Source organism: Panulirus ornatus, chromosome 45 (assembly GCF_036320965.1).
Source record: "Panulirus ornatus isolate Po-2019 chromosome 45, ASM3632096v1, whole genome shotgun sequence".
NCBI lineage: Eukaryota > Metazoa > Arthropoda > Malacostraca > Decapoda > Palinuridae > Panulirus > Panulirus ornatus.
Genome location: NC_092268.1, coordinates 629,973 through 653,559, shown reverse-complemented (window position 1 = coordinate 653,559; position 23,587 = coordinate 629,973). Strand labels below are relative to the sequence as shown.

Here is a 23,587-nt window from a genome sequence, read left to right as displayed (position 1 = left end):
AATTCTAGTCTTTAGCTTATTTCAATGTATAAATCCATTGTCAGTTGTAAGATGCTTATTGAATGTATAAGATCCCATTCAGTCGTAAGGCTATAGTAAGATCCATTTCATTTAAGCTTATTCTGTTAAGATCCTTTTCATTGTAAAGCCCATTATAGTCCCTTGCTTAAGATGCCTTTAATGAAAAGATCCCATTGTCAGTCTGTAAGATGCCTTATTGAATGTATAAGATCCCATTGTCAGTCTGTAAGATGCCTTATTCGAATGTATAAGATCCCATTGTCAGTCTGTAAGATGCCTTATTCAATGTATAAGATCCCATTGTCAGTCTGTAAGATGCCTTATTCAATGTATAAGATCCCATTGTCAGTCTGTAAGATGCCTTATTCAATGTATAAGATCCCATTGTCAGTCTGTAAGATGCCTTATTGAATGTATAAGATCCCATTGTCAGTCTGTAAGATGCCTTATTGAATGTATAAGATCCCATTGTCAGTCTGTAAGATGCCTTATTGAATGTATAAGATCCCATTGTCAGTCTGTAAGATGCCTTATTGAATGTATAAGATCCCATTGTCAGTCTGTAAGATGCCTTATTCAATGTATAAGATCCCATTGTCAGTCTGTAAGATGCCTTATTCAATGTATAAGATCCCATTGTCAGTCTGTAAGATGCCTTATTGAATGTATAAGATCCCATTGTCAGTCTGTAAGATGCCTTATTCAATGTATAAGATCCCATTGTCAGTCTGTAAGATGCCTTATTCAATGTATAAGATCCCATTGTCAGTCTGTAAGATGCCTTATTGAATGTATAAGATCCCATTGTCAGTCTGTAAGATGCCTTATTCAATGTATAAGATCCCATTGTCAGTCTGTAAGATGCCTTATTGAATGTATAAGATCCCATTGTCAGTCTGTAAGATGCCTTATTGAATGTATAAGATCCCATTGTCAGTCTGTAAGATGCCTTATTCAATGTATAAGATCCCATTGTCAGTCTGTAAGATGCCTTATTGAATGTATAAGATCCCATTGTCAGTCTGTAAGATGCCTTATTGAATGTATAAGATCCCATTGTCAGTCTGTAAGATGCCTTATTCAATGTATAAGATCCCATTGTCAGTCTGTAAGATGCCTTATTGAATGTATAAGATCCCATTGTCAGTCTGTAAGATGCCTTATTCAATGTATAAGATCCCATTGTCAGTCTGTAAGATGCCTTATTGAATGTATAAGATCCCATTGTCAGTCTGTAAGATGCCTTATTCAATGTATAAGATCCCATTGTCAGTCTGTAAGATGCCTTATTGAATGTATAAGATCCCATTGTCAGTCTGTAAGATGCCTTATTGAATGTATAAGATCCCATTGTCAGTCTGTAAGATGCCTTATTGAATGTATAAGATCCCATTGTCAGTCTGTAAGATGCCTTATTCAATGTATAAGATCCCATTGTCAGTCTGTAAGATGCCTTATTCAATGTATAAGATCCCATTGTCAGTCTGTAAGATGCCTTATTGAATGTATAAGATCCCATTGTCAGTCTGTAAGATGCCTTATTCAATGTATAAGATCCCATTGTCAGTCTGTAAGATGCCTTATTGAATGTATAAGATCCCATTGTCAGTCTGTAAGATGCCTTATTGAATGTATAAGATCCCATTGTCAGTCTGTAAGATGCCTTATTGAATGTATAAGATCCCATTGTCAGTCTGTAAGATGCCTTATTGAATGTATAAGATCCCATTGTCAGTCTGTAAGATGCCTTATTGAATGTATAAGATCCCATTGTCAGTCTGTAAGATGCCTTATTCAATGTATAAGATCCCATTGTCAGTCTGTAAGATGCCTTATTGAATGTATAAGATCCCATTGTCAGTCTGTAAGATGCCTTATTGAATGTATAAGATCCCATTGTCAGTCTGTAAGATGCCTTATTCAATGTATAAGATCCCATTGTCAGTCTGTAAGATGCCTTATTGAATGTATAAGATCCCATTGTCAGTCTGTAAGATGCCTTATTGAATGTATAAGATCCCATTGTCAGTCTGTAAGATGCCTTATTGAATGTATAAGATCCCATTGTCAGTCTGTAAGATGCCTTATTGAATGTATAAGATCCCATTGTCAGTCTGTAAGATGCCTTATTCAATGTATAAGATCCCATTGTCAGTCTGTAAGATGCCTTATTGAATGTATAAGATCCCATTGTCAGTCTGTAAGATGCCTTATTCAATGTATAAGATCCCATTGTCAGTCTGTAAGATGCCTTATTGAATGTATAAGATCCCATTGTCAGTCTGTAAGATGCCTTATTGAATGTATAAGATCCCATTGTCAGTCTGTAAGATGCCTTATTCAATGTATAAGATCCCATTGTCAGTCTGTAAGATGCCTTATTCAATGTATAAGATCCCATTGTCAGTCTGTAAGATGCCTTATTGAATGTATAAGATCCCATTGTCAGTCTGTAAGATGCCTTATTCAATGTATAAGATCCCATTGTCAGTCTGTAAGATGCCTTATTCAATGTATAAGATCCCATTGTCAGTCTGTAAGATGCCTTATTGAATGTATAAGATCCCATTGTCAGTCTGTAAGATGCCTTATTCAATGTATAAGATCCCATTGTCAGTCTGTAAGATGCCTTATTCAATGTATAAGATCCCATTGTCAGTCTGTAAGATGCCTTATTGAATGTATAAGATCCCATTGTCAGTCTGTAAGATGCCTTATTGAATGTATAAGATCCCATTGTCAGTCTGTAAGATGCCTTATTGAATGTATAAGATCCCATTGTCAGTCTGTAAGATGCCTTATTGAATGTATAAGATCCCATTGTCAGTCTGTAAGATGCCTTATTCAATGTATAAGATCCCATTGTCAGTCTGTAAGATGCCTTATTGAATGTATAAGATCCCATTGTCAGTCTGTAAGATGCCTTATTGAATGTATAAGATCCCATTGTCAGTCTGTAAGATGCCTTATTGAATGTATAAGATCCCATTGTCAGTCTGTAAGATGCCTTATTCAATGTATAAGATCCCATTGTCAGTCTGTAAGATGCCTTATTGAATGTATAAGATCCCATTGTCAGTCTGTAAGATGCCTTATTCAATGTATAAGATCCCATTGTCAGTCTGTAAGATGCCTTATTGAATGTATAAGATCCCATTGTCAGTCTGTAAGATGCCTTATTGAATGTATAAGATCCCATTGTCAGTCTGTAAGATGCCTTATTGAATGTATAAGATCCCATTGTCAGTCTGTAAGATGCCTTATTGAATGTATAAGATCCCATTGTCAGTCTGTAAGATGCCTTATTGAATGTATAAGATCCCATTGTCAGTCTGTAAGATGCCTTATTCAATGTATAAGATCCCATTGTCAGTCTGTAAGATGCCTTATTCAATGTATAAGATCCCATTGTCAGTCTGTAAGATGCCTTATTGAATGTATAAGATCCCATTGTCAGTCTGTAAGATGCCTTATTCAATGTATAAGATCCCATTGTCAGTCTGTAAGATGCCTTATTGAATGTATAAGATCCCATTGTCAGTCTGTAAGATGCCTTATTGAATGTATAAGATCCCATTGTCAGTCTGTAAGATGCCTTATTGAATGTATAAGATCCCATTGTCAGTCTGTAAGATGCCTTATTGAATGTATAAGATCCCATTGTCAGTCTGTAAGATGCCTTATTGAATGTATAAGATCCCATTGTCAGTCTGTAAGATGCCTTATTCAATGTATAAGATCCCATTGTCAGTCTGTAAGATGCCTTATTCAATGTATAAGATCCCATTGTCAGTCTGTAAGATGCCTTATTGAATGTATAAGATCCCATTGTCAGTCTGTAAGATGCCTTATTGAATGTATAAGATCCCATTGTCAGTCTGTAAGATGCCTTATTCAATGTATAAGATCCCATTGTCAGTCTGTAAGATGCCTTATTCAATGTATAAGATCCCATTGTCAGTCTGTAAGATGCCTTATTCAATGTATAAGATCCCATTGTCAGTCTGTAAGATGCCTTATTGAATGTATAAGATCCCATTGTCAGTCTGTAAGATGCCTTATTGAATGTATAAGATCCCATTGTCAGTCTGTAAGATGCCTTATTCAATGTATAAGATCCCATTGTCAGTCTGTAAGATGCCTTATTGAATGTATAAGATCCCATTGTCAGTCTGTAAGATGCCTTATTCAATGTATAAGATCCCATTGTCAGTCTGTAAGATGCCTTATTCAATGTATAAGATCCCATTGTCAGTCTGTAAGATGCCTTATTGAATGTATAAGATCCCATTGTCAGTCTGTAAGATGCCTTATTCAATGTATAAGATCCCATTGTCAGTCTGTAAGATGCCTTATTGAATGTATAAGATCCCATTGTCAGTCTGTAAGATGCCTTATTCAATGTATAAGATCCCATTGTCAGTCTGTAAGATGCCTTATTCAATGTATAAGATCCCATTGTCAGTCTGTAAGATGCCTTATTCAATGTATAAGATCCCATTGTCAGTCTGTAAGATGCCTTATTGAATGTATAAGATCCCATTGTCAGTCTGTAAGATGCCTTATTGCAATGTATAAGATCCCATTGTCAGTCTGTAAGATGCCTTATTCAATGTATAAGATCCCATTGTCAGTCTGTAAGATGCCTTATTCAATGTATAAGATCCCATTGTCAGTCTGTAAGATGCCTTATTCAATGTATAAGATCCCATTGTCAGTCTGTAAGATGCCTTATTGAATGTATAAGATCCCATTGTCAGTCTGTAAGATGCCTTATTGAATGTATAAGATCCCATTGTCAGTCTGTAAGATGCCTTATTCAATGTATAAGATCCCATTGTCAGTCTGTAAGATGCCTTATTCAATGTATAAGATCCCATTGTCAGTCTGTAAGATGCCTTATTCAATGTATAAGATCCCATTGTCAGTCTGTAAGATGCCTTATTGAATGTATAAGATCCCATTGTCAGTCTGTAAGATGCCTTATTGAATGTATAAGATCCCATTGTCAGTCTGTAAGATGCCTTATTGAATGTATAAGATCCCATTGTCAGTCTGTAAGATGCCTTATTGAATGTATAAGATCCCATTGTCAGTCTGTAAGATGCCTTATTGAATGTATAAGATCGCATTGTCAGTCTGTAAGATGCCTTACTGAATGTATAAGATCCCATTGTCAGTCTGTAAGATGCCTTATTGAATGTATAAGATCCCATTGTCAGTCTGTAAGATGCCTTATTGAATGTATAAGATCCCATTGTCAGGCTGTAAGATGCCTTATTCAATGTATCTCTTGCTCTTTGGCATCCCCAAATTAGCATTAAGGTAAGCTTTCCAAATGTTTCTTTCCCTTTTGATGCCTCTATGCCCCTGTAATTGCCTTTCGCGGCGCCAAAGGAGATTTAAACTAAAACTTTAATTTGTTTATTTTTTTGGATGCCACCATCCAACTGTATTGGACTTTGGCACCCCCAAAGGGTCTTTTAAGTAAACTTTTAATTTGTCTCTTTCCCTTCAGATGTCAGTATTCCCCTGTAAAGGCCTTTGAAGACGCCAAAGGGGATTTAGATTAATCCTTCAATTTTCCTCTAAATTTTTGGATGCCTCTACGCAGTTCCCTTGCCCTTTGGCATCCCCAAAGTGGCATTAAGGTAAGCTTTCCATATGTTTCTTTCCCTTTTGATGCCTCTATGCCCCTGTAATTGCCTTTGGAGGCGCCAAAGGGGATTTAAACTCAACCTTTGATTTGTCTGTTTATTTCTGGGTGACATCATGCAATTGTATTGGACGTAGGCACCCCTAAACGGTCTTTTAAGTAAACTTTTGATTCGTCTCTTTCCCTTCAGATGCCAGTATTCCCCTGTAAAGGCCTTTGAAGACGCCAAATGGGATTTAGATTAATCCTTCAATTTTCCTCTAAATTTTTGGATGCCTCACCGCAATTTTCTTGCCCTTTGGCATCCCCAAAGTGGCATTAAAGTAAGCTTTCCAAATGTTTCTTTCCCTTTTGATGCCTCTATTCCCCTGTAATTGCCTTGGGCGGCACCAAAGGGGATTTAAAATAAACATTTAATTTGTCTTTTTATTTTTGGATGCCACCATGCAACTGTATTGGACTTGGCACCCCTAAACGGTCTTTTAAGTAAACTTTCGATTTGTCTCTTTCCCTTCAGATGCCATTATTCCCCTGTAAAGGCCTTTGAAGACGCCAAAGGGGATTTAGATTAATCCTTCAAATTTTCCTCTAAATTTTTGAATGCCTCACCGCAATTCTCTTGCCCTTTGGCATCCCGAAAGTGGCATTAAAGTAAGCTTTCCAAATGTTTCTTTCCCTTTTGATGCCTCTATGCCCCTGTAATTGCCTTTGGCGGCTCCAAAGGGGATTTAAAGTAAACCGTTAATATGTCTTGTTATTTTTGGATGACATCATGCAAGTGTATTGGACTTTGGCACCTCTAAACGGTCTTTTAAGTAAACTTTTGATTTGTCTCTTTTCCTTCAGATGCCACTATTCCCCTGTAAAGGCGTTTGAAGACGCCAAAGGGGATTTAGATTAATCCTTCAAATTTCCTTTAAATTTTTGGATGCCTCCACGCAATTCTTTTGCCCTTTGGCATCCCCAAAGTGGCATTAAAGTAAGCTTTCCAAATATTTTTTTCCCTTTTGATGCCTCTATGCCCCTGTAATTGCCTTTGGCGGCGCCAAAGGGGATTTAAAGTAAACCGTTAATTTGTCTTTTTATTTTTGCATGCCACCATGCAACTGTATTGGACCTTGGCACCCCTAAACGGTCTTTTAAGTAAACTTTGACATTGTCTCTTTCCCTTCAGATGCCAGTATTCCCCTGTAAAGGCCTTTGAAGACGCCAAAGGGCATTTAGATTAATCCTTCAATTTTCCTCTAAATTTTACGATGCCTCACCGCAATTCTCTTGCCCTTTGGCATCCCCAAAGTGGCATTAAAGTAAGCTTTCCAAATGTTTCTTTCCCTTTTGATGCCTCTATGCCCCTGTAATTGCCTTTGGCGGCTCCAAAGGGGATTTAAACTTAACCGTTAATTTCTCTTTTTATTTTTGGAAGACATCATGCAACTGTATAGGACTTTGGCACCCCTAAACGGTCTTTTCAGGAAACTTTTAATTTTTCTCTTTCCCTTTAGATGCCAGTATTCCCCTGTAAAGGCCTTTGAAGACGCCAAAGGGGATTTAGATTAATCCTTCAATTTTCCTCTAAATTTTTGGATGCCTCACCGCAATTCTCTTGCCCTTTAGCTTCGCCAAAGTGGCATTAAAGTAAGTTTTCCAAATGTTTCTTTCCCTTTTGATGCCTCTATGCCCCTGTAATTGCCTTTGGCGGCTCCAAAGGGGATTTAAAGTAAATCGTTAATTTGTCTTTTTATTTTTAGATGACATCATGCAACTGTATTGGATTTTGGCACCTCTAAATGGTCTTTTAAGTAAACTTTTGATTTGTCTCTTTCCCTTCAGATGCCAGTATTCCCCCGTAAAGGCCTTTGAAGACGCCAAAGGGCATTTAGATTAATCCTTCAATTTTCCTCTAAATTTTAGGATGCCTCACCGCAATTCTCTTGCTCTTTGGCATCCCCAAAGTGGCATTAAAGTAAGCTTTCCAAATGTTTCTTTCCCTTTTGATGCCTCTGTGCCCCTATAATTACCTTTAGCGGCGCCAAAGGGGACTTAAAGTAAACCGTTAATTTGTCTTTTTATTTTTGGATGCCACCATGCAACTGTATTGGAGCTTGGCACCCCTAAACGGTCTTTTAAGTAAATTTTTGATTTGTCTCTTTCTTTTCAGATGCCACTATTCCCCTGTAAAGGCCTTTGAAGACGCCAAATGGGATTTAGATTAATCCTTCAATTTTCCTCTAAATTTCTGGATGCCTCACCGCAATTCTCTTGCTCTTTGGCATCCCTAAAGTGGCATTAAAGTAAGCTTTCCAAATGTTTCTTTCCCTTTTGATGCCTCTATGCCCCTCTAATTACCTTTGGCGGCGCCAAAGGGGATTTAAACTAAACCTTTGATTTGTCTTTCTCTTTTTGGATGCCACCATGCAACTGTATTGGTCTTTGGCACCCCTAAACGGTCTTTTAAGTAAAGTTTTAAATTGTCTCTTTCCCTTCAGATGCCAGTATTACCCTGTAAAGGCCTTTGAAGACGCCAAAGGGGATTTAGATTAATCCTTCAATTTTCCTCTAAATTTTTGGATACCTCCACGGAATTCTCTTACCCTTTGGCATCCCTAAAGTGGCATTAAAGTAAGCTTTCTAGATGTTTCTTTCCCTTTTGATGCCTCTATGCCCATGTAATTGCCTTTGGCGGCGCCAAAGGAGATTTAAAGTAAACCGTTAATATGTCTTTTTATTTTTGAATGACATCATGGAAGTGTATTGGACTTTGGCACCCCTAAACGGTCTTTTAAGTAAACTTTTGATTTGTCTCTTTCACTTCAGATGCCACTATTCCCCTGTAAAGGCCTTTGAAGACGCCAAAGGGGATTTAGATTAATCCTTCAATTTTCCTCTAAATTTCTGGATGCCTCCACGCAATTCTCTTGCCCTTTGGCATCCCCAAAGTGGCATTAAAGTAAGCTTTCCAAATGTTTCTTTCCCTTTTGATGCCTCTATGCCCCTGTAATTGCCTTTGGCGGCGCCAAAGGGGATTTAAAGTAAACCGTTAATATGTATTTTTATTTTTGGATGACATCATGCAAGTGTATTGGACTTTGGCACCACTAAACGGTCTTTTAAGTAAACTATTGATTTGTCTCTTTCCATTCAGATGCCACTATTTCCCTGTAAAGGCCTTTGAAGACGCCAAAGGGGATTTAGATTAATGCTTCAATTTTCCTCTAAATTTTTGGATGCCTCCCCGCAATTTTCTTGCCCTTTGGCATCCCCAAAGTGGCATTAAAGTAAGCTTTCCAAATGTTTCTTTCCCTTTTGATGCCTCTATGCCCCTGTAATTGCCTTTGGCGGCTGCAAAGGGGATTTAAAGTAAACCGTTAACATGTCTTTTTATTTTTGGATGACATCATGCAAGTGTATTGGACTTAGGCACCCCTAAACGGTCTTTTAAGTAAACTTTTGATTTGTCTCTTTCCCTTCAGATGCCAGTATTCCCCTGTAAAGGCCTTTGAAGACGCCAAAGGGGATTTAGATTAATTCTTCAATTTTCCTCTAAATTTTTGGATGCCTCCACGCAATTCTCTTGCCCTTTGGCATCCCGAAAGTAGCATTAAAGTAAGCTTTCTAAATGTTTCTTTCCCTTCTGATGCCTCTATGCCCCTGTAATTACCTTTCGCGGCTCCAAAGGGGATTTAAAGTAAACCGTTAATATGTCTTGTTATTTTTGGATGACATCATGCAAGTGTATTGGACTTTGGCACCCCTAAACCGTTTTTTAAGTTGACTTTTGATTTGTCTCTTTCCCTTCAGATGCCACTATTCCCCTGTAAAGGCCTTTGAAGACGGCAAAGGGGATTTAGATTAATACTTCAATTTTCCTCTAAATTTTTGGATACCTTTCACGCAATTCTCTTGCCCTTTGGCATCCCCAAAGTGGCATTAAAGTAAGCTTTCCAAATGTTTCTTTCCCTTTTGATGCCTCTATGCCCCTGTAATTGCCTTTGGCGGCTCCAAAGGGGATTTAAACTTATCCGTTAATTTGTCTTTTTATTTTTGGAAGACATCATGCAACTGTATTGGACTTTGGCACCCCTAAACGGTCTTTTAAGGAAACTTTTGATTTGTCTCTTTCCCTTCAGATGCCAGTATTCCGCTGTAAAGGCCTTTGAAGACGCCAAAGGGGATTTAGATTAATCCTTCAATTTTCCTCTAAATTTCTGGATGCCTCACCGCAATTCTCTTGCTCTTTGGCATCCCCAAAGTGGCATTAAAGTAAGCTTTCCAAATGTTTCTTTCCCTTTTGATGCCTCTATGCCCCTCTCATTACCTTTGGCGGCGCCAAAGGGTATTTAAAGTAAACCGTTAATATGTCTTTTTATTTTTGGATGACATCATGCAAGTGTATTGGACTTTGGCACCCCTAAACCGTCTTTTAAGTAAACTTTTGATTTGTCTCTTTCCCTTCAGATTCCAGTATTCCCTGTAAAGGCCTTTGAAGACGCCAAAGGGCATTTAGATTAATCCTTCAATTTTCCTCTAAATTTTTGGATACCTCACCGCAATTCTCTTGCCCTTTAGCTTCCCCAAAGTGGCATTAAAGTAAGCTTTCCAAATGTTTCTTTCCCTTTTGATGCCTCTATGCCCTTGTAATTGCCTTTGGCGACTCCAAAGGGGATTTAAAGTAAACCGTTAATTTGTCTTTTTATTTTTAGATGACATCATGCAACTGTATTGGACTTTGGCACCTCTAAACGGTCTTTTAAGTAAACTTTTGATTTGTCTCTTTCCCTTCAGATGCCAGTATTCCTCTGTAAAGGCCTTTGAAGACGCCAAAGGGGATTTAGATTAATCCTTCAATTTTCCTCTAAATTTTTGGATGCCTCACCGCAATTCTCTTGCCCTTTGGCATCCCGAAAGTGGCATTAAAGTAAGCTTTCCAAATGTTTCTTTCCCTTTTGATGCCTCTATGCCCCTGTAATTGCCTTTGGCGGTTCCAAAGGGGATTTAAATAAACCGTTAATTTCTCTTTTTATTTTTGGATGACATCATGCAACTGTATTGGACTTTGGCACCCCTAAACGGTCTTTTAAGTATACTTTTTGATTTGTCTCTTTCCTTTAGATGCCACTATTCCCCTGTAAAGGCCTTTGAAGACGCCAAAGGGGATTTAGATTAATCCTTCAATTTTCCTCTAAATTTCTGGATGCCTCACCGCAATTCTCTTGCTCTTTGGCATCCCCAAAGTGGCATTAAAGTAAGCTTTCCAAATGTTTCTTTCCCTTTTGATGCCTCTATGCCCCTTCTAATTACCTTTGGCGGCTCCAAAGGGGATTTAAAGTAAACCGTTAATTTTTCTTTTTATTTTTGGATGCCATCATGCAACTGTATTGGACTTTGGCACCCCTAAACGGTCTTTTAAGTAAACTTTTAATTGTCTCTTTCCCTTCAGATGCCAGAATTTCCCTGTAAAGGCCTTTGAAGACGCCAAAGGGGATTTAGATTAATCCTTCAATTTTCTTCTGAATTTTAGGATGCCTCACCGCAATTCTCTTGCCCTTTGGGATCCCCAAAGTGGCATTAAAGTAAGCTTTCCAAATGTTTCTTTCCCTTTTGATGCCTCTATGCTCCTGTAATTGCCTTTGGCGGCTCCAAAGGGGATTTAAAGTAAACCATTAATTTGTCTTTTTATTTTTAGATGACATCATGCAACTGTATTGGACTTTGGCACCTCTAAACGGTCTTTTAAGTAAACTTTTGATTTGTCTCTTTCCCTTCAGATGCCAGTATTCCCCTGTAAAGGCCTTTGAAGACGCCAAAGGGCATTTAGATTAATCCTTCAATTTTCCTCTAAATTTTTGGATGCCTCACCGCAATTCTCTTGCACTTTGGCATCCCCAAAGTGGCATTAAAGTAAGATTTCCAAATGTTTCTTTCCCTTTTGATGCCTCTATTCCCCTGCAATTGCCTTTGGCGGCTCCAAAGGGGATTAAAGTAAACCGTTACTTTCTCTTTTTACTTTTGGATGACATCATGGAACTGTATTGGACTTTGGCACCCCTAAACGGTCTTTTAAGTAAATTTTTGATCTGTCTCTTTCCTTTCAGATGCCACTATTCCCCTGTAAAGGCGTTTGAAGACGCCAAAGGGGATTTAGATTAATCCTTCAATTTTCCTCCAAATTTCTGGATGCCTCACCGCAATTCTCTTGCTCTTTGGCATCCCCAACGTGGCATTAAAGTAAGCTTTCCAAATGTTTCTTTCCCTTTTGATGCCTCTATGCCCCTCTAATTACCTTTGGCGGCGCCAAAGGGGATTTAAACTAAACCTTTGATTTGTCTTTTTATTTTTGGATGCCACCATGCAACTGTATTGGTCTTTGGCACCCCTAAACGGTCTTTTAAGTAAACTTTTAAATTGTCTCTTTCCCTTCAGATGCCAGTATTCCCCTGTAAAGGCCTTTGAAGACGCCAAAGGGCATTTAGATTAATCCTTCAATTTTCCTCTAAATTTTTGGATGCCTCCACGCAATTCTCTTGCCCTTTGGCATCCCCAAAGTGGCATTAAAGTAAGCTTTCCAAATGTTTCTTTCCCTTTTGATGCCTCTATGCCCCTGTAATTGCCTTTGGCGGCTCCAAAGGGGATTTAAAGTAAACCGTTAATTTGTCTTTTTATTTTTGATGACATCATGCAACTGTATTGGACTTTGGCACCCCTAAACGGTCTTTTAAGTAAACTTTTGATTTGTCTCTTTCCCTTCAGATGCCACTATTCCCCTGTAAAGGCCTTTGAAGACGCCAAAGGGGATTTAGATTAATCCTTCAATTTTCCTCTAAATTTCTGGATGCCTCACGCAATTCTCTTGCCCTTTGGCATCCCCAAAGTGGCATTAAAGTAAGCTTTCCAAATGTTTCTTTCCCTTTTGATGCCTCTATGCCCCTGTAATTGCCTTTGGCGGCTCCAAAGGGGATTTAAAGTAAACCTTTAATTTGTCTTTTTATTTTTGGATGCCACCATGCAACTGTATTGGACTTTGGCACCCCTAAACGGTCTTTTAAGTAAACTTTTAAATTGTCTCTTTCCCTTCAGATGCCAGTATTCCCCTGTAAAGGCCTTTGAAGACGCCAAAGGGGATTTAGATTAATCCTTCAATTTTCCTCTAAATTTTTGGATGCCTTCACGCAATTCTCTTGCCCTTTGGCATCCCCAAAGTGGCATTAAAGTAAGCTTTCCAAATGTTTCTTTCCCTTTTGATGCCTCTATGCCCCTGTAATTGCCTTTGGCGGCTCCAAAGGGGATTTAAAGTAAACCGTTAATATGTCTTTTTATTTTTGGATGACATCATGCAAGTGTATTGGACTTTGGCACCCCTAAACGGTCTTTTAAGTAAACTTTTGATTTGTCTCTTTCCCTTCAGATGCCAGTATTCCCCTGTAAAGGCCTTTGAAGACGCCAAAGGGGATTTAGATTAATCCTTCAATTTTCCTCTAAATTTTTGGATGCCTCCACGCAATTCTCTTGCCCTTTGGCATCCCCAAAGTGGCATTAAAGTAAGCTTTCCAAATGTTTCTTTCCCTTTTGATGCCTCTATGCCCCTGTAATTGCCTTTGGCGGCTCCAAAGGGGATTTAAAGTAAACCGTTAATTTGTCTTTTTATTTTTGGATGACATCATGCAACTGTATTGGACTTTGGCACCCCTAAACGGTCTTTTAAGTAAACTTTTGATTTGTCTCTTTCCCTTCAGATGCCAGTATTCCCCTGTAAAGGCCTTTGAAGACGCCAAAGGGGATTTAGATTAATCCTTCAATTTTCCTCTAAATTTTTGGATGCCTCACCGCAATTCTCTTGCCCTTTGGCATCCCCAAAGTGGCATTAAAGTAAGCTTTCCAAATGTTTCTTTCCCTTTTGATGCCTCTATGCCCCTGTAATTGCCTTTGGCGGCTCCAAAGGGGATTTAAAGTAAACCGTTAATTTGTCTTTTTATTTTTGGATGACATCATGCAACTGTATTGGACTTTGGCACCCCTAAACGGTCTTTTAAGTAAACTTTTGATTTGTCTCTTTCCCTTCAGATGCCAGTATTCCCCTGTAAAGGCCTTTGAAGACGCCAAAGGGGATTTAGATTAATCCTTCAATTTTCCTCTAAATTTTTGGATGCCTCACCGCAATTCTCTTGCCCTTTGGCATCCCCAAAGTGGCATTAAAGTAAGCTTTCCAAATGTTTCTTTCCCTTTTGATGCCTCTATGCCCCTGTAATTGCCTTTGGCGGCTCCAAAGGGGATTTAAAGTAAACCGTTAATTTGTCTTTTTATTTTTGGATGCCATCATGCAACTGTATTGGACTTTGGCACCCCTAAACGGTCTTTTAAGTAAACTTTTGATTTGTCTCTTTCCCTTCAGATGCCAGTATTCCCCTGTAAAGGCCTTTGAAGACGCCAAAGGGGATTTAGATTAATCCTTCAATTTTCCTCTAAATTTTTGGATGCCTCACCGCAATTCTCTTGCCCTTTGGCATCCCCAAAGTGGCATTAAAGTAAGCTTTCCAAATGTTTCTTTCCCTTTTGATGCCTCTATGCCCCTGTAATTGCCTTTGGCGGCTCCAAAGGGGATTTAAACTTAACCGTTAATTTCTCTTTTTATTTTTGGATGACATCATGCAACTGTATTGGACTTTGGCACCCCTAAACGGTCTTTTAAGGAAACTTTTAATTTGTCTCTTTCCCTTTAGATGCCATTATTCCCCTGTAAAGGCCTTTGAAGACGCCAAAGGGGATTTAGATTAATCCTTCAATTTTCCTCTAAATTTTTGGATGCCTCACCGCAATTCTCTTGCCCTTTGGCATCCCCAAAGTGGCATTAAAGTAAGCTTTCCAAATGTTTCTTTCCCTTTTGATGCCTCTATGCCCCTGTAATTGCCTTTGGCGGCTCCAAAGGGGATTTAAAGTAAACCGTTAATTTGTCTTTTTATTTTTGGATGACATCATGCAACTGTATTGGACTTTGGCACCCCTAAACGGTCTTTTAAGTAAACTTTTGATTTGTCTCTTTCCCTTCAGATGCCAGTATTCCCCTGTAAAGGCCTTTGAAGACGCCAAAGGGGATTTAGATTAATCCTTCAATTTTCCTCTAAATTTTTGGATGCCTCACCGCAATTCTCTTGCCCTTTGGCATCCCCAAAGTGGCATTAAAGTAAGCTTTCCAAATGTTTCTTTCCCTTTTGATGCCTCTATGCCCCTGTAATTGCCTTTGGCGGCTCCAAAGGGGATTTAAACTTAACCGTTAATTTCTCTTTTTATTTTTGGATGACATCATGCAACTGTATTGGACTTTGGCACCCCTAAACGGTCTTTTAAGTAAACTTTTAATTTGTCTCTTTCCCTTTCAGATGCCAGTATTCCCCTGTAAAGGCCTTTGAAGACGCCAAAGGGGATTTAGATTAATCCTTCAATTTTCCTCTAAATTTTTGGATGCCTCACCGCAATTCTCTTGCCCTTTGGCATCCCCAAAGTGGCATTAAAGTAAGCTTTCCAAATGTTTCTTTCCCTTTTGATGCCTCTATGCCCCTGTAATTGCCTTTGGCGGCTCCAAAGGGGATTTAAAGTAAACCGTTAATTTGTCTTTTTATTTTTGGATGACATCATGCAACTGTATTGGACTTTGGCACCCCTAAACGGTCTTTTAAGTAAACTTTTAAATTGTCTCTTTCCCTTCAGATGCCAGTATTCCCCTGTAAAGGCCTTTGAAGACGCCAAAGGGGATTTAGATTAATCCTTCAATTTTCCTCTAAATTTTTGGATGCCTCACCGCAATTCTCTTGCCCTTTGGCATCCCCAAAGTGGCATTAAAGTAAGCTTTCCAAATGTTTCTTTCCCTTTTGATGCCTCTATGCCCCTGTAATTGCCTTTGGCGGCTCCAAAGGGGATTTAAACTTAACCGTTATTTTATCTTTTTATTTTTGGATCACACCATGCAACTGTATTGGACTTTGGCACCCCTAAACGGTCTTTTAAGTAAACTTTTGATTTGTCTCTTTCCCTTCAGATGCCAGTATTCCCCTGTAAAGGCCTTTGAAGACGCCAAAGGGGATTTAGATTAATCCTTCAATTTTCCTCTAAATTTTTGGATGCCTCACCGCAATTCTCTTGCCCTTTGGCATCCCCAAAGTGGCATTAAAGTAAGCTTTCCAAATGTTTCTTTCCCTTTTGATGCCTCTATGCCCCTGTAATTGCCTTTGGCGGCTCCAAAGGGGATTTAAAGTAAACCGTTAATTTGTCTTTTTATTTTTGGATGACATCATGCAACTGTATTGGACTTTGGCACCCCTAAACGGTCTTTTAAGTAAACTTTTAATTGTCTCTTTCCCTTCAGATGCCAGTATTCCCCTGTAAAGGCCTTTGAAGACGCCAAAGGGGATTTAGATTAATCCTTCAATTTTCCTCTAAATTTTTGGATGCCTCACCGCAATTCTCTTGCCCTTTGGCATCCCCAAAGTGGCATTAAAGTAAGCTTTCCAAATGTTTCTTTCCCTTTTGATGCCTCTATGCCCCTGTAATTGCCTTTGGCGGCTCCAAAGGGGATTTAAAGTAAACCGTTAATTTGTCTTTTTATTTTTGGATGACATCATGCAACTGTATTGGACTTTGGCACCCCTAAACGGTCTTTTAAGTAAACTTTTGATTTGTCTCTTTCCCTTCAGATGCCAGTATTCCCTGTAAAGGCCTTTGAAGACGCCAAAGGGGATTTAGATTAATCCTTCAATTTTCCTCTAAATTTTTGGATGCCTCACCGCAATTCTCTTGCCCTTTGGCATCCCCAAAGTGGCATTAAAGTAAGCTTTCCAAATGTTTCTTTCCCTTTTGATGCCTCTATGCCCCTGTAATTGCCTTTGGCGGCTCCAAAGGGGATTTAAACTTAACCGTTAATTTCTCTTTTTATTTTTGGATGACATCATGCAACTGTATTGGACTTTGGCACCCCTAAACGGTCTTTTAAGGAAACTTTTAATTTGTCTCTTTCCCTTTAGATGCCAGTATTCCCCTGTAAAGGCCTTTGAAGACGCCAAAGGGGATTTAGATTAATCCTTCAATTTTCCTCTAAATTTTTGGATGCCTCACCGCAATTCTCTTGCCCTTTGGCATCCCCAAAGTGGCATTAAAGTAAGCTTTCCAAATGTTTCTTTCCCTTTTGATGCCTCTATGCCCCTGTAATTGCCTTTGGCGGCTCCAAAGGGGATTTAAAGTAAACCGTTAATTTGTCTTTTTATTTTTGGATGACATCATGCAACTGTATTGGACTTTGGCACCCCTAAACGGTCTTTTAAGGAAACTTTTAATTTGTCTCTTTCCCTTCAGATGCCATTATTCCCCTGTAAAGGCCTTTGAAGACGCCAAAGGGGATTTAGATTAATCCTTCAATTTTCCTCTAAATTTTTGGATGCCTCACCGCAATTCTCTTGCCCTTTGGCATCCCCAAAGTGGCATTAAAGTAAGCTTTCCAAATGTTTCTTTCCCTTTTGATGCCTCTATGCCCCTGTAATTGCCTTTGGCGGCTCCAAAGGGGATTTAAAGTAAACCGTTAATTTGTCTTTTTATTTTTGGATGACATCATGCAACTGTATTGGACTTTGGCACCTCTAAACGGTCTTTTAAGTAAACTTTTGATTTGTCTCTTTCCCTTCAGATGCCAGTATTCCCCTGTAAAGGCCTTTGAAGACGCCAAAGGGGATTTAGATTAATCCTTCAATTTTCCTCTAAATTTTTGGATGCCTCACCGCAATTCTCTTGCCCTTTGGCATCCCCAAAGTGGCATTAAAGTAAGCTTTCCAAATGTTTCTTTCCCTTTTGATGCCTCTATGCCCCTGTAATTGCCTTTGGCGGCTCCAAAGGGGATTTAAAGTAAACCGTTAATTTGTCTTTTTATTTTTGGATGACATCATGCAACTGTATTGGACTTTGGCACCCCTAAACGGTCTTTTAAGTAAACTTTTGATTTGTCTCTTTCCCTTCAGATGCCAGTATTCCCCTGTAAAGGCCTTTGAAGACGCCAAAGGGGATTTAGATTAATCCTTCAATTTTCCTCTAAATTTTTGGATGCCTCACCGCAATTCTCTTGCCCTTTGGCATCCCCAAAGTGGCATTAAAGTAAGCTTTCCAAATGTTTCTTTCCCTTTTGATGCCTCTATGCCCCTGTAATTGCCTTTGGCGGCTCCAAAGGGGATTTAAAGTAAACCGTTAATTTGTCTTTTTATTTTTGGATGACATCATGCAACTGTATTGGACTTTGGCACCCCTAAACGGTCTTTTAAGTAAACTTTTGATTTGTCTCTTTCCCTTCAGATGCCAGTATTCCCCTGTAAAGGCCTTTGAAGACGCCAAAGGGGATTTAGATTAATCCTTCAATTTTCCTCTAAATTTTTGGATGCCTCACCGCAATTCTCTTGCCCTTTGGCATCCCCAAAGTGGCATTAAAGTAAGCTTTCCAAATGTTTCTTTCCCTTTTGATGCCTCTATGCCCCTGTAATTGCCTTTGGCGGCTCCAAAGGGGATTTAAAGTAAACCGTTAATTTGTCTTTTTATTTTTGGATGACATCATGCAACTGTATTGGACTTTGGCACCCCTAAACGGTCTTTTAAGTAAACTTTTAATTTGTCTCTTTCCCTTCAGATGCCAGTATTCCCCTGTAAAGGCCTTTGAAGACGCCAAAGGGGATTTAGATTAATCCTTCAATTTTCCTCTAAATTTTTGGATGCCTCACCGCAATTCTCTTGCCCTTTGGCATCCCCAAAGTGGCATTAAAGTAAGCTTTCCAAATGTTTCTTTCCCTTTTGATGCCTCTATGCCCCTGTAATTGCCTTTGGCGGCTCCAAAGGGGATTTAAAGTAAACCGTTAATTTGTCTTTTTATTTTTGATGACATCATGCAACTGTATTGGACTTTGGCACCTCTAAACGGTCTTTTAAGTAAACTTTTGATTTGTCTCTTTCCCTTCAGATGCCAGTATTCCCCTGTAAAGGCCTTTGAAGACGCCAAAGGGGATTTAGATTAATCCTTCAATTTTCCTCTAAATTTTTGGATGCCTCACCGCAATTCTCTTGCCCTTTGGCATCCCCAAAGTGGCATTAAAGTAAGCTTTCCAAATGTTTCTTTCCCTTTTGATGCCTCTATGCCCCTGTAATTGCCTTTGGCGGCTCCAAAGGGGATTTAAAGTAAACCGTTAATTTCTCTTTTTATTTTTGGATGACATCATGCAACTGTATTGGACTTTGGCACCCCTAAACGGTCTTTTAAGTAAACTTTTAATTTGTCTCTTTCCCTTTCAGATGCCACTATTCCCCTGTAAAGGCCTTTGAAGACGCCAAAGGGGATTTAGATTAATCCTTCAATTTTCCTCTAAATTTTTGGATGCCTCACCGCAATTCTCTTGCCCTTTGGCATCCCCAAAGTGGCATTAAAGTAAGCTTTCCAAATGTTTCTTTCCCTTTTGATGCCTCTATGCCCCTCTAATTGCCTTTGGCGGCTCCAAAGGGGATTTAAAGTAAACCGTTAATATGTCTTTTTATTTTTGGATGACATCATGCAACTGTATTGGACTTTGGCACCCCTAAACGGTCTTTTAAGTAAACTTTTGATTTGTCTCTTTCCCTTCAGATGCCAGTATTCCCCTGTAAAGGCCTTTGAAGACGCCAAAGGGGATTTAGATTAATCCTTCAATTTTCCTCTAAATTTTTGGATGCCTCACCGCAATTCTCTTGCCCTTTGGCATCCCCAAAGTGGCATTAAAGTAAGCTTTCCAAATGTTTCTTTCCCTTTTGATGCCTCTATGCCCCTGTAATTGCCTTTGGCGGCTCCAAAGGGGATTTAAAGTAAACCGTTAATTTGTCTTTTTATTTTTGGATGACATCATGCAACTGTATTGGACTTTGGCACCCCTAAACGGTCTTTTAAGTAAACTTTTGATTTGTCTCTTTCCCTTCAGATGCCAGTATTCCCCTGTAAAGGCCTTTGAAGACGCCAAAGGGGATTTAGATTAATCCTTCAATTTTCCTCTAAATTTTTGGATGCCTCACCGCAATTCTCTTGCCCTTTGGCATCCCCAAAGTGGCATTAAAGTAAGCTTTCCAAATGTTTCTTTCCCTTTTGATGCCTCTATGCCCCTGTAATTGCCTTTGGCGGCTCCAAAGGGGATTTAAAGTAAACCGTTAATTTCTCTTTTTATTTTTGGATGACATCATGCAACTGTATTGGACTTTGGCACCCCTAAACGGTCTTTTAAGTAAACTTTTAATTTGTCTCTTTCCCTTCAGATGCCAGTATTCCCCTGTAAAGGCCTTTGAAGACGCCAAAGGGGATTTAGATTAATCCTTCAATTTTCCTCTAAATTTTGGATGCCTCACCGCAATTCTCTTGCCCTTTGGCATCCCCAAAGTGGCATTAAAGTAAGCTTTCCAAATGTTTCTTTCCCTTTTGATGCCTCTATGCCCCTGTAATTGCCTTTGGCGGCTCCAAAGGGGATTTAAAGTAAACCGTTAATTTGTCTTTTTATTTTTGGATGACATCATGCAACTGTATTGGACTTTGGCACCCCTAAACGGTCTTTTAAGTAAACTTTTAATTTGTCTCTTTCCCTTCAGATGCCAGTATTCCCCTGTAAAGGCCTTTGAAGACGCCAAAGGGGATTTAGATTAATCCTTCAATTTTCCTCTAAATTTTTGGATGCCTCACCGCAATTCTCTTGCCCTTTGGCATCCCCAAAGTGGCATTAAAGTAAGCTTTCCAAATGTTTCTTTCCCTTTTGATGCCTCTATGCCCCTGTAATTGCCTTTGGCGGCTCCAAAGGGGATTTAAAGTAAACCGTTAATTTGTCTTTTTATTTTTGGATGACATCATGCAACTGTATTGGACTTTGGTACCCCTAAACGGTCTTTTAAGTAAACTTTTAATTTGTCTCTTTCCCTTCAGATGCCACTATTCCCCTGTAAAGGCCTTTGAAGACGCCAAAGGGGATTTAGATTAATCCTTCAATTTTCCTCTAAATTTTTGGATGCCTCACCGCAATTCTCTTGCCCTTTGGCATCCCCAAAGTGGCATTAAAGTAAGCTTTCCAAATGTTTCTTTCCCTTTTGATGCCTCTATGCCCCTGTAATTGCCTTTGGCGGCTCCAAAGGGGATTTAAAGTAAACCGTTAATTTGTCTTTTTATTTTTGGATGACATCATGCAACTGTATTGGACTTTGGCACCCCTAAACGGTCTTTTAAGTAAACTTTTAATTTGTCTCTTTCCCTTCAGATGCCAGTATTCCCCTGTAAAGGCCTTTGAAGACGCCAAAGGGGATTTAGATTAATCCTTCAATTTTCCTCTAAATTTTTGGATGCCTCACCGCAATTCTCTTGCCCTTTGGCATCCCCAAAGTGGCATTAAAGTAAGCTTTCCAAATGTTTCTTTCCCTTTTGATGCCTCTATGCCCCTGTAATTGCCTTTGGCGGCTCCAAAGGGGATTTAAAGTAAACCGTTAATTTGTCTTTTTATTTTTAGATGACATCATGCAACTGTATTGGACTTTGGCACCTCTAAACGGTCTTTTAAGTAAACTTTTGATTTGTCTCTTTCCCTTCAGATGCCAGTATTCCCCTGTAAAGGCCTTTGAAGACGCCAAAGGGGATTTAGATTAATCCTTCAATTTTCCTCTAAATTTTTGGATGCCTCACCGCAATTCTCTTGCCCTTTGGCATCCCCAAAGTGGCATTAAAGTAAGCTTTCCAAATGTTTCTTTCCCTTTTGATGCCTCTATGCCCCTGTAATTGCCTTTGGCGGCTCCAAAGGGGATTTAAAGTAAACCGTTAATTTCTCTTTTTATTTTTGGATGACATCATGCAACTGTATTGGACTTTGGCACCCCTAAACGGTCTTTTAAGTAAACTTTTGATTTGTCTCTTTCCCTTTCAGATGCCAGTATTCCCCTGTAAAGGCCTTTGAAGACGCCAAAGGGGATTTAGATTAATCCTTCAATTTTCCTCTAAATTTTTGGATGCCTCACCGCAATTCTCTTGCCCTTTGGCATCCCCAAAGTGGCATTAAAGTAAGCTTTCCAAATGTTTCTTTCCCTTTTGATGCCTCTATGCCCCTGTAATTGCCTTTGGCGGCTCCAAAGGGGATTTAAAGTAAACCGTTAATTTGTCTTTTTATTTTTGGATGACATCATGCAACTGTATTGGACTTTGGCACCCCTAAACGGTCTTTTAAGTAAACTTTTAATTTGTCTCTTTCCCTTCAGATGCCAGTATTCCCCTGTAAAGGCCTTTGAAGACGCCAAAGGGGATTTAGATTAATCCTTCAATTTTCCTCTAAATTTTTGGATGCCTCACCGCAATTCTCTTGCCCTTTGGCATCCCCAAAGTGGCATTAAAGTAAGCTTTCCAAATGTTTCTTTCCCTTTTGATGCCTCTATGCCCCTGTAATTGCCTTTGGCGGCTCCAAAGGGGATTTAAAGTAAACCGTTAATTTGTCTTTTTATTTTTGGATGACATCATGCAACTGTATTGGACTTTGGCACCCCTAAACGGTCTTTTAAGTAAACTTTTGATTTGTCTCTTTCCCTTCAGATGCCAGTATTCCCCTGTAAAGGCCTTTGAAGACGCCAAAGGGGATTTAGATTAATCCTTCAATTTTCCTCTAAATTTTTGGATGCCTCACCGCAATTCTCTTGCCCTTTGGCATCCCCAAAGTGGCATTAAAGTAAGCTTTCCAAATGTTTCTTTCCCTTTTGATGCCTCTATGCCCCTGTAATTGCCTTTGGCGGCTCCAAAGGGGATTTAAAGTAAACCGTTAATTTGTCTTTTTATTTTTGGATGACATCATGCAACTGTATTGGACTTTGGCACCCCTAAACGGTCTTTTAAGTAAACTTTTAATTTGTCTCTTTCCCTTCAGATGCCAGTATTCCCCTGTAAAGGCCTTTGAAGACGCCAAAGGGGATTTAGATTAATCCTTCAATTTTCCTCTAAATTTTTGGATGCCTCACCGCAATTCTCTTGCCCTTTGGCATCCCCAAAGTGGCATTAAAGTAAGCTTTCCAAATGTTTCTTTCCCTTTTGATGCCTCTATGCCCCTGTAATTGCCTTTGGCGGCTCCAAAGGGGATTTAAAGTAAACCGTTAATTTGTCTTTTTATTTTTGGATGACATCATGCAACTGTATTGGACTTTGGCACCCCTAAACGGTCTTTTAAGTAAACTTTTGATTTGTCTCTTTCCCTTCAGATGCCAGTATTCCCCTGTAAAGGCCTTTGAAGACGCCAAAGGGGATTTAGATTAATCCTTCAATTTTCCTCTAAATTTTTGGATGCCTCACCGCAATTCTCTTGCCCTTTGGCATCCCCAAAGTGGCATTAAAGTAAGCTTTCCAAATGTTTCTTTCCCTTTTGATGCCTCTATGCCCCTGTAATTGCCTTTGGCGGCTCCAAAGGGGATTTAAAGTAAACCGTTAATTTGTCTTTTTATTTTTGGATGACATCATGCAACTGTATTGGACTTTGGCACCCCTAAACGGTCTTTTAAGTAAACTTTTAATTTGTCTCTTTCCCTTCAGATGCCAGTATTCCCCTGTAAAGGCCTTTGAAGACGCCAAAGGGGATTTAGATTAATCCTTCAATTTTCCTCTAAATTTTTGGATGCCTCACCGCAATTCTCTTGCCCTTTGGCATCCCCAAAGTGGCATTAAAGTAAGCTTTCCAAATGTTTCTTTCCCTTTTGATGCCTCTATGCCCCTGTAATTGCCTTTGGCGGCTCCAAAGGGGATTTAAAGTAAACCGTTAATTTGTCTTTTTATTTTTGGATGACATCATGCAACTGTATTGGACTTTGGCACCCCTAAACGGTCTTTTAAGTAAACTTTTAATTTGTCTCTTTCCCTTCAGATGCCAGTATTCC

At 39.2% G+C, this 23,587-nt stretch overlaps 2 protein-coding genes across 5 annotated transcripts in view; one reads left to right on the top strand and one right to left on the bottom strand.

Moving 5' to 3' along the window:
* LOC139762964 (uncharacterized) overlaps positions 1-23,587 on the top strand; it is a 614,722-nt gene that overhangs the window by 251,129 nt on the left and 340,006 nt on the right. The gene's annotated exons all lie outside the window — the stretch shown is intronic.
* LOC139762967 (uncharacterized) overlaps positions 1-23,587 on the bottom strand; it is a 135,873-nt gene that overhangs the window by 98,367 nt on the left and 13,919 nt on the right. The window lies entirely within an intron of this gene.